General features: G+C 45.4%; 1 protein-coding gene across 2 annotated transcripts in view; it reads right to left on the bottom strand.

Annotated features, from left to right (window-relative positions):
- Positions 1 to 12,026, bottom strand: part of ERC2 (ELKS/RAB6-interacting/CAST family member 2) — a 951,034-nt gene that overhangs the window by 395,123 nt on the left and 543,885 nt on the right. The window lies entirely within an intron of this gene.

The raw sequence follows: 12,026 nt of genomic DNA, 5'->3' as shown, positions 1-12,026 counted from the left end.
ACATATGTGTATTTAAGTAATGTATGTATGTAATAAATAAAATAAAAATATATATATATGTATGCATGATTTTAAACCCGCCACAAATGTTTGAGGACAAATTTCTCCAAGTTTCCAGACACAACCACTTGGTTACATAAAGTATCCATAACATTTTTCTGTATTGTGCAAACTAATGATTTTGCATGGTAGAAATTAAGTAAATTCAATAGCATATTGTCACTGAATCAACTTTCCCACCTGGAAAATAAACGCCCCTGCCTAGGTATTTATTTAGCAAATATATCATCTGGGAACTTTTCCAGACTCATTGTTTAAACAAAAATGGTACTTGATACAATAATAGCTGGACTATCCTTTAGCCTGACGCAGTTCTATCCAAAGCACTCCAGACAAGCTGCAAGTACATGCTGGAGACTGATGCATGGATGAAAGCAGAGAATTGAGAACCACAATATCCCATTTCCTACCTTTTTTTACACAGGCAGCTCATACCAGTTTTTTCTTGCATATGTTTTGTATTATAGCCACTGAAAGCTCAGTATAATACAATGCAATATTGCTTTCCTCAGCCCATTCTTATTAGCTGACCTTTTAGAGTATTTCATTTATAATGAAAATGGCTGATGTCTAAGTAAAAGGATTCATCTATAACATATCCATTTGACCATCATAAGGGTGTATGCATGGGTGTATAAGGAGCCAGTGCTTGTTCAGTAATTATTTGCAGAAATACCAGTAGCAACAGCACCAGTTAAATAATTAAAAACAAAATTTTTCTTTGATATGGGGCAAAGGCTACATTTGTGGGGCCCAGTTAAATAGTTCTTTATAGTAGAAACTAACACAGTGGTTTGTCCTGCACTATACTCTACACCAGTAGTCACTGACCAGTTGATCTCAATTGACTGGTAGATCTCAGAGCCTCTTGGAGTCAATCCAAGCCTTGGGTAGGGAGCTTTGTGTGAGCATGCATTCATGTGCACACCCCACCCCCAGTCCAGCAGGTCAGTCCATGGGGGAAGGAAGAGGCAGGGACCAGATCAAGGCCCCCATGGTGAGGGACAAAGTGCCGCAGAGGCAGGAGCAGGGGTAAGTTGAGTGGGGTCCAGGCCTGGTGAGTGGTGAGAGGATCAAGCCCAGGCAGCTCATCCAGGGGCACAGAGGGGCATTCCTGCCACAGTGCACACCCCGGTGGAAGCCCCCACCATCTGTGCACAGAGGAGCACCTGCCATTACAGGCTGGGCTTTGAGCCTCGAACCCCACTGTAGCCCACCTGCTAGCAGCCCAAAGCCATGTGCATCCAGTTGCTGGGTGGGCATGGGACGAGACTCAGCCCAAAAGCCGGACATATGTGGCATCAGACTGCTCCTGGGTGGGCTGCAATGGAACTCAGGACACAAAGTTCAGCCCACAACTGCAGCTGCCTCCACCACACACAGATAGGGGGCACATGTACCCCCCCAATTCTGGGCAGTACAGGCAGCTGCAGAAGCTGTGAGGGGAGAGAGGGAATAGGGCTGGAGCAGGGCAAGCCCTACACAACCAAAACGTGGGACATAGCCACAAGTGGTTTGTCTGGGGGCCACAGGGAGAGAGGGGCATGTACCCCAGAAGGGCATGGGGAAATGTGGGTTGGGGCGAGGGTGCACCAGGTGGCACTGGGAGCGGAGCTACATGGGGGGGCTGCAGGCACCCAAAAATTCACCGTAGCCCCCCCTCCCAGCACCACTGACTGGCCCAACCACAGCACAGAGCAGCCCAGGCTGCCGCCTTTAAGAGCGCGGCACTGCCTTCCCCTTCCCCCGTCCCCTTCCCCCAGATCTGTGTGGGGAGGGGGCAGGTTGGGGCAGGAAGGCAGCATCATGCTCTTCATGGTAGTGGTCTGGGCTATGGTCAGGCCAGGCAGCACTGGGAGGGGGTATATGTCAACTTTTTGGGTGACTGCAGCCCCCTGCATAGTTCTGCTCCCAGTGCTCCCCAGTGTACCCCAGCCCTAGCCCACAGTGGCAGCCAGCCCAATCAGCATGCAGATATGGGGGCACATGCCCCCTGTGCCCTCCCAGGGTGTGTGTCCCTCCCTCCCAACAGCCCCTGGATGAGCTACCCATGGCTCCATCCCATGCACCAGCTGTGCAGGGCCTGCCCCTCCTCCAGCCCCAGTTTCTCCCTCCTTCCTGTTGGGGGTGGTGCAGATGGAGGCCCCAGTGGTGAGGAAGTGGGGCTAGGGTTGGGGCCTTGAATTGCCCCACCTACCCAAGGCCCTTTCCACTCCCCTTATCCCTTCCCCAACAGACTTACCTGCTGGGGGGGCAAACCCCCAAATATTTTTTCTCCCCTCTGCCTCAATCTGTTCCCCCTTCCTCACAGACTTACCTGCTGGGTGGGGCAGGGCAGGGGGTGCAGCACAAATGCCAAAGGTGATCTCCTGCTTTAAAAAGTTGGAGACCACTGCTCTATACCATTAAAGCTAACTTCCTCCCTTCCCCACCAGATACATTCATACAGAGTTTTTATACCATTCTGAATTAGTGTTTTTTGTATTCTTCTCCTGTTCAGATCTGCATGCTGCTACTTTTCTTTAAATGCTAAAATTAATTTTTAATTTATTCAATATATCCTAAATGAGTGATGTCCAACTTTTCTCTGGATCCAATCCCTCTGCCACAGTGCCTGGCTCAGTCCATCTGTTCTCTGGATCCAACCCCACAACCGCAGTCCATTAGGTCTATTTTCTGGATCCAACTTCTCCACCACAGGTCCTATCTCAGTTCAGCTGGAATATGGATGAGACAAGTCCACCACAGCTCCTGGCTCTGTACAGTCACTCTCAAACTCCACTACCAAAGCTCCTCCTTTGGTCCTGCTACTCCCTGGATCAAAAGCCCTGACTCAGTCCAAATTCATTCTCGTTCAATGTACAAACCATACTCCCCAAGCTGCATGAGTACCTTCTCCAGATACTGCCCCAGCACCAGCTAACCAAAATGATCTCTGAGCAACCTTCCTTCTTGGTTTTGAGATGCTAAGTTTTATTTGCAGGGGTGGTTAAGTCACTGGCACCCAAACTCCTGTCTTTATTTGGAAGCAATACTCCTTTCCACTGAAAGTTCACCAAGTTATTAACCATTCTCTTGAGGCCACCCCACCAAAACAATATGGATGGGCAATTCTGGAAGTTCTCCCAACTCATATGTAGCCAATCAAAGCTTTTGATGTTGGGCCTGTGCCCCATCTTAACTATCTGACTGCTCTCACACTGAAATCTCTGGGGCATGCAGGGACTCCTGTTGCATTCTATCTCAGAGCAGAATACTCCCTGAAGCAGAAGAATAACATGGCCATTGCTATTTCACCAGCTTTTCAGAGAATATAGGATTCAGTTCCCTAAATCCATGGGCCCACCTCTGGAGAATCTAATGCCAACAGTAATAATTGCGAAGCATAAAAAACCCCCTTGTGCCCTGACCATTACTGGTAAAATATGGAGTAGAAAAGTAGAACAGTTTCCTCTGCCTTCTCTTTCCCATCATAACAGTACAGAGTTATGCACAATCTAAACCAAATATTATATTTTTTACTAAAATGATTAGAGTTCTCTTGTTCCATCCATGCTCTATATTGAAGATGAACTTGCTTTCCAACTGTCTCCTAATAATTTGCTGTTTTGATCTTTGTATATATTTTAGAAACTTGCAAAGAGCAAAGTAAATACATGAGTGAGGAAAGATGAGCAAATAAGGTTTCTATTACAATGTTGAAGAGGCTGGATCCTTTAACTTTTCGCCTTCAAATATTTTGTTTGATTTAAAAGGACACAATATTTTGTAAAGAAAATACGGTAGTGTTTTTCATAGAATCATAGAATCCATGAGTCAGAAGGGCCCTAGACAGATCATCTAGTCCAACCCCCTGCCATTGGCAGGAAGGAGCACTGGGGGTAGCAGGGGTCATAAGACCCCAGCCAGGTGCCTATCCAGTCTCCTCTTGAAGATGACCAGGGAAGGTGAGAGCACCACCTCTCTGGGAAGCCTATTCCAGGCTCTGGCCACCCTTACAGTGAAGTAGTTCTTCCTAATATCTAACCTAAACCTATCCTCCCTTAGCCTGTGGCCATTGTTTCTGGTGAATCCAAGGGGGGTCCTGGTGAACAGACTTTCCCCGAGTCCCTGCTGGTGGCCCTGATAAGGCTGTAGGCAGCCACAAGATCCCCCCTCAGTCTCCTCTTGTGGAGACTGAAGAGATTCAGGTCCCTCAGCCTCTCCTCATAGGGCTGGCCACAGAGGCCCTCAACCATACAAGTGGTCTCCTCTGGACCCTCTCCAGGTTCTCCATGTCCTTCCTGAAGTTTGTGTGTGCACATATATTAACTAGACTTCACAGAAACATATATTCAGTCTTCCTTGCTTTTTACCAACATATGTTGTTTCAGAATATACAGAATAGATAAAAGTGAAGGTTTTCACTAAATCCTTGTATGTTTATTACAACTTTTAAAGGGCAGTCTTATTAATGTAATGCATACTATCAGAGAAAGGCAAGGCAACAATCTGCCAATTGTCCAATAAATATTACAAGTAAATTTCTCACCAAAATTAAGCAGTCCCTCTAAAGAGTTCAGTGCAACAGAGATTCTCTCAGTGCTCATTAGTATAACTATCTCATTTTTGCCAAGGAAATTATCTTGAACAACATATCACACTGCCCTTGAAACCATCAAGCTGACATTTGACAAAACTGCGAAAGGCTACTAAGTTAATTTTAAAACTCCCTTAGACCTTGCCTTGCACATCTCATTGACCTTTAACCTCCCATGGAAATGATTGGGCAGACCAACAACAGAGCCTGGTGGTATAATGTCTGGCATATTAAATCCACTGGAACATATAGCCACCCCCAACGTATGTATATACAGATTGTTTTTGTATGTGCTATAACCTAAATTAGACATGTTAACCATTAAATTCTTAGAATTATTCAAAACCACCATTTCAGATATTTATAGCTTACTTTACTGAACAATTAGAAAATGTGTAATTGTTAGTATATAATAATGTAGTCTCTTGCCTGCCAGCACACCTACAGAACATTTTATTATAACTGAGACACCACTGTTGTAAATAAAAAAATAGTTCAATTAATGTAAATGAATAATTAAAGCTGTTTCTTAAAGAAAGCTCTGACACTGATGATTATACAAGCTGGGAAACCTTAACACATCACTGAAATCCTACAATACAACCAAATTGTGTTCTAGTAGCCTTAACCAGGACTCAAGGGAAAAAATTGGCTGAGTTAGGAGGATAGTTTTATTTAACGAGGTCAACCACTTTTCTAGGTCAATATAACAAAACAAGAATTATGCTCCCAACTCCAGGACAAATGTTTCCACAGACCAATCATCAAATGCCAGTGAAATTAAACATACAGCAACTATATTGCACATTTCCTTTAAGCTTTCCATAAAAATATTGATGCTAAATAAATGTTCAATAAAGGCTGATGTAAACACTGTGGAAGCAACATTGAATATTAATTCATCAAAGATTATTCTGAGATAAATATCTCAAATTTGTTTTGGGGTAGAATTTAAAAAATCATACCAGAAATAAGTAACAAATAAGTTTGAAATAAATGGTATCTTAATGTTTCTTCCAAGCATTAAGATGTATTAATTATTCAGCAAAGCAAATTTTAGGAAACAAAAACTCTCTCTATAAAGATATAAAATATAAAGAAATGAGAAAAAACAAGAAATGAAAAATTACTTATAACTCTGCTAAGTCTCACTGTAGAAAGAGCTATGTTTTTTCAATCTTTTTAGTACTGATTATGTTCAGAGATGTCAAAATTGCCAATATTTCTTCATATTTCCAATCCAAAAGCCTAGTTTGGAGACTGATGAGAGAATGATAGGTTTGAGAATTCTTTTGCTCTATAACACTGATATCTTATACTTCCATAGGTAGGAATATGCTAAACACTGCAGCTCCAAGGTATGTGTAACATAGTTAATATTTCTCCTTCTTAAGACTTTATTCAAATGTCTACACTCTTAGGGCGCATCCAGACAAGCACATACTTGCCTCTTGCAGCATTTCAAACCAAACAAAAAAACATTCCCCACACTGCAAATTTGCATCGCAGGGGCAAAATGAGATTCCTGGATATGCAGGTGTCAAACAATACCCCAGGGGAAAAAATGGGTCAGGGCACGGTCCTGGACAGAACCCTGAGGCAACCAGAGGCTCAGTTCTCCACAGAGATGCTCTGGTAGCCTGCCAGGGTGTCTCTGTGGTTGGCCCTTTCTCTGGTGCTGAAGCACACTGCCTGCCCATGCAGAGCAGGCAGCAATGCAAGCTGCAGGGACTTGGACTGGCTTTATGCCAGGTAAGTAGGGGGTTGGAGCGCTGGAGGAGGGGGGAGGGGACCTTGGGGGAGGCCCCACCTGGCTCCAGCCCCATTCCTTTCCCCAACTTCCCATTCATTCCCCCATCCCCAATTTGTTCCCCTGGCTCCCCATTAGTTCCCTCCACTCCCCATTTGTTCCCCCATCCTGTTAGTTCCCTCCTCCCCCCATTAATCCCCATCTCCCCTTCATTCCCCTGGCTGCCCGTTCATTCCCCTCATCCCCCATTCATTCCCCCAGCTCCACACTCGCTCTCCCAGCCCCTCCCAAACTCACCAGCAGTAACAGAGAATGAACAGGAGGCTGGAGACAGTAGGGGAATGTCTCCAGCTTATTTCCAGGGACTTGTCTCCAGCCTCCTGCTCATCTTTAGCCCCCTGCTTGTTCTCCTGCTCGTCTCCAGCCTCGGGAGGCCAGAGATGCATAGGGGAATCAGCAGGAGGCTGGAGATGAGCTGGAGACATTTCCCTGATGTCTTCAGCCTCCTGCATGTTCCCCTGCTCATCTCCAGTCTCCTGAGGCTGGAAACAAGCAGGTGGATGAGCAGGAGGCTGGAGACAGCAGGGGAATGTCTCCAGCATGTCTCCAGAGGCTGTCTTCAGCCTCCTACTCACTCCCCTGCTCATCTCCAGCCTCCCAAGCCTAGAGACAAGCAGGAGAAAGAGCAAGGGGCTAGAGGCTAGAGACAAGCCGCTGCAGATAAACCGGAGGCTTCCCCTGCTCTCCCAGCCTCCTGCTCATTCTCTGCTACTGCGGGTGAGTGTGAGGCGGGGGCTGGGAGAGCAAGTGGGGAGCTGGGGAAACAAATGGAGGGCGGGGGAATGAACGGAGGGCAGGGGGTAGGGGGAACGAGACTCCTGCTCATTCTCCTATTCTTTCCAGCTTCTTGCTTGTTCTCCTGCTCTTCTCCAGTCTACGGAGGCTGGAAAGGATCAGGGGACTGGAGACTAGCGGGGGAGCTGGGACCCTGCAAGCAGTGTAGTCCATATACTGTGGGGGGGATCTGCTCTATAGGGGGCAGGAGACCATTGATGATGCATAGGGGGTGCACACGTGTGTACATGCAACCCCTGAATGTGGCAGTGAACTCGCTCAGAAAATGCACCACTGACAGTGTCAATGGCGTTTGTGGGCGGTCACTGCCAGTCACCAAAATCTGCAGGCAGTCAGCAATCACTGCTGGGTGCTGCTGACACTGCCAGTGTGGCATCTGCAGGTGGTCGCCAACTCCTGGTCAACACTCACCACTCCTGCCCCCACCGCTGACAGTGCCGGTGACATCAGTGGGAGCTCCCCGCTTACCGCTACGCTCCCACCACTGCCAGTGTCACTGTGCTGCTGGGGGCACGCAGTGTTCATGCAGGGGACCCAGCCCTGCTAAGCAGCCCCTACACCTACTCACACACACACACTCACATCCCCCCACCCCCTTCCCATCACCTCCTGCAAACCCCATATCCCCCCATCACACAACCACCATGTGATAAGGAAACCAAAAGCAACCATTAAAACATAGATATTTAGGATTTATTATATTATGATCCTAGAGACACTGGTAGGCTTCCAAATTTCTTTAACATTGTAAATATATCAATAAAACATTGCCTATCTGATCAATCCCTTTCTCTTTTGTTCTAATTGTGGAAGAATATGGATTTGGGGGTATTTTAAAAAGTGAATTTGGGATGCTGCTTCAGCAGTCTAGCTGATACAAGGGGCTAGTGTCCCCAGATATCAAGCAGCAGGGCCTCAGAAGATCCTGAGAGCAAGTAGCCCTGAGCTGCTGGCCAGGGCAGGTTTATATACTCCCCTTGGCTGCAGATCTGGGAGGAGTCAGTCAGGGTTATTTTGCCCCAAGTGGCACAATTTGCTCCACAACAAAGTGCATATCTGGGCAAAAAGCCCCAGCTCAAATTTACACCACTTCTATGTGAGCTGCTGCAAGCACATGTGCTTGCATGTGTGGATGCACCCTTAGAGACTGACCTGCAGTACCTACCTTTCTGGAAGTGGACTGAGATTACTAAATTTTGGGACTCTAATATAACTGCTCTCTCCAATCGATCATCTGGTTTAACATCCGTTTATAGAAATGGTGCTGCTGCATTATAAAGCGTATGCATCAGCTGCATTGTAGGCATTGTAGAAATTTTAGATGCAGGTACATGATATGAAGGCTGAATGCAAATTCAGCCATGGCTCTATTTTAATGTAACATAAGATAATTTGGCATCACAGATGATGTCTGCAAATGAAAAACTTGGATACCTGAAATTATTTACTTTGAAGGTTTCTGCTGTTCCCCAACCCCATTTATTTTAGCCTGTGCAAAAAAGTAAACCTGTTTTAAACAGGTATTAGTGGAAAGCCTAGTTCTGTGCATGAAACAACACTGTTCAGAAAAAGCATGCAGCATGGGAAAGAAAACTGTTAATCAAAAACTCAGAAACTATTCAACCATTTTTAGCAGAAGTATATTAAGCTCATTACTTTAAGAATAGCGACGAACAAGTAATAAGGAGTTTAAGAATGTGGAAACAGCTTACACACCCAAAGAACCAAATCGGATACATTCCAAAACAATTATTGCTATGATAAAGACTGCAAGAACAGTTCAAAGGAAGGGGCAATCAATCACAAAGGACCACAATTCTCCTCCCTCTAAACACTTTAACATGAAGTCGGTTTTTAAAAAACCTGTTTTCACTCATTTGCACGTGTAGTAACCTATCCAAAAGAGTGTGAAAAGGACACACAGCTGTCATCTACATTTCAGAGAAGATAAGTCAAGCTAGACATCATTCATTAAGACACGTATTGTACAATGGAGGGCACTGAACTAACTCCATGAAACAATCATTTACTTGTAGGAGTAAGGGTTAACTCCCTTACTGAAGAGTGATGTCATCCACAGGAAGTGGTCAGTCAACCATTTTGGCTTCAGGAGTTAGCTGTTACAATGAGAAAAGGGAGTCTCCCTGCCTCTTCCTAAGATCCAGAATAACATGTGGTGTCTGAAATGGCTGAATCCTGCCACCAACAGGAAATCGAGCAGGTGATTCCCAAGTGATGCATCAGACTCTAGCAGCCATGGGTGACTGGTGCCTCCTGAGTTGGGGGGGTACTTCCGGGTGAGCACGATCGGCCACAGGGGGGACTGCTTCTCTTGGTGCCCCCACTCTCCAGCAGCCAGCACTCCGGGGGGGGGGGGGGACACTAGCATTCTCACCTGCTCCCTTGCCTGGGAATGCTGGCTGTGAGGGGGTGCACCAGTGTTCTCAGGAGGTGTACGTGCACACCCATGCACCCCTGACATCACCACTGCTAGCAGCAGCTGAATTCAATGCAGAGCAGAGATGGGGAACAGCTCAGCCTGAGGCAGGGCCCAGTACAGTGCTGAGGCTGGCAATAGAGACCATGCAGGCACTCAAAATTGTACCATCAGAACAGTTTGATTTCCAGGCATTTTAATCTCTTCAGGTCTGGACAAACAGTCAGAAGCTTACTAAGTGAGTACTCTTGTCTACTCTATGGGAGATCAGGCAGATGAAATTCTGCTGTCACTGCCTGTTACAAATGCAGAGAAAAAGCAATATGCTGCAGTGATAGAAGCATTAACTGATCACTTTCTGGGAAGAAAAAATGTGATTTATGAATGAGCTAGATTCAATCTGAGTAAACAGGAACCTTCAGAACCTGTGGACAGAGTCATCACATCTTTGTATACACTGGCTGAATCCTGCCAATTTGGGGAGCTTAAGGAGGAGCTAATTAGGGACTGTTTAATTGTGGGGCTTCATGATACAGGGCTCTCACAAAGATGATTTTGGCCCTGATTTAATGCTCCACATGGTTATCCCACAGGGTCACCAATCAGAGCTAATCACCAAACAACAACAAAGAGACATCAGGAATGATTCTCTGTCCTGTCAGGCATTAGTTAATATGGATGCAATGCACACTGTAAAGAAACTACAAACAAATACAAATAGGATTGACAGGCATGACAAACCCAGGGAGTGGTCCCAACAGCATGCACAGTGACAAACAAGTTGGAAAGAAGACCAGTGCCATAGATTTGGTCAAGCTCCAAGACACAGTCATGCTCGGTTTCCTGCTACAGAAAAGATATGTTGGTGATGTATAAAGAAAGTTCAGTATGCTTCAGTTTGTTGCTCCACCACCAGAGTCTTTGACATTACAGAACAGAATGGAGAGGATTGCGCTGTACAGGCAGTCCTCAACCTACAATGTTTTGACTTACAATGTTTCACAATTACGTTTATAAATCAACATCCTGTTTCAACTTTTTGACATCAGTTTCGACTTTACAACGCTTGATTCAATGCCACGCCATGCCAGCGAACAAGTTTGTTGTGTCACCCATCTCCCGTCTGTCAAAGTTTCCTTGGACATTTTCTTTAAGAAAGCAGACAAGACCCCTGGAAAACCTGCAGACAAGACTCCTGAGAAGACTTCAGCCAACAACCCTTCAAAATGTCCAGCCAGTTGCCCTTCAAAAAGTCCAGCCAAGTCACCTCAAAGAAGTCCTTCTAAATCAATATATTGCTATTTAAAATATAAATATGTTAATGTAGCTATATTACTCATCTATAATTGATTGAGTATAAAATTCTGAGTTATTTTTGATGAAAATAGGGTATTGGGCCTTGGTTCAGGAACCAATCCCCCATTTATAACATTGTTTCCTATGGAAAAATCAGTTCTGAGTTGCAACATTTTGACTTAAGATGTGGTTCTCAGGAACTAATTGTGTCATAAGTCTGAGGATGGCCTGTACTTTTAGATGAAGTTATAGAGTCTTCATCAGATCCAGGAGTCCGGATGACAGCAATTGAGCTCAACGGACAGCCAATGCCATTTAAAATAGATATAGAAGCAGCAGTCTCAGTTATCCCTAATTCTTATGACAGCCCACAAAGGGATGGGATTCTCCTTACCCCTACTAAACAGCTACGGGAACTAGGCAACACTATCCACAAAGTACTGGGACCCTTCAACAAAAAGATGACATTAAAGCAGAGATGTACAGACCAGGAAGCCTATGTGATTGGCAATCTTGCTGTGCCTTTACTTGGCTTACCAGCCATACAGGCACTGCAACTGGTCCATTGACTAGATGATATAATGGACCAGAAATCCTTGGAGCAGTACTACAGAACCAAATATGCATCTCTCTTTTTTGGTCTTGGAAAAATGTCAGGTGAATATCAGATATGCCTAAGAGCTGATGCTATTCCATATGCATTAAATACTCCAATACCATTAATGGACAAAGTTAAAGAAGAGCTAACACTCATGGAAGAAACAGGAGTAATTACAAAGACCAAACAACCTGCTCCTTGGCGTTCTGGGATGGTGGTTGTGTCAAAACGCAATGGTAAAATTAGGATATGTGTTGACCTTGTGGCGGAAAGCCACCTTGTTTCTCCCCAAAATCTCTGCCCTGTGACACTGTGACTAAAATCTCTGAGCAGCAACCATTTGATTAGGGTGGGTCAGCACGGAGGGGACCACACCCTGGCCCGTCTCTTTAGGTAACTTGAACTGGCTGCATTCCTGAGGGAGGGGGGAAACCTGCTCCCTCTGCCTACG

Source organism: Crocodylus porosus, unplaced genomic scaffold, assembly GCF_001723895.1.
Source record: "Crocodylus porosus isolate Cpor-Errol unplaced genomic scaffold, CroPor_comp1, whole genome shotgun sequence".
NCBI lineage: Eukaryota > Metazoa > Chordata > Crocodylia > Crocodylidae > Crocodylus > Crocodylus porosus.
The sequence above is the reverse complement of the archived record's forward strand: the minus strand, read 5'-3'. Positions and strand labels throughout refer to the sequence as shown.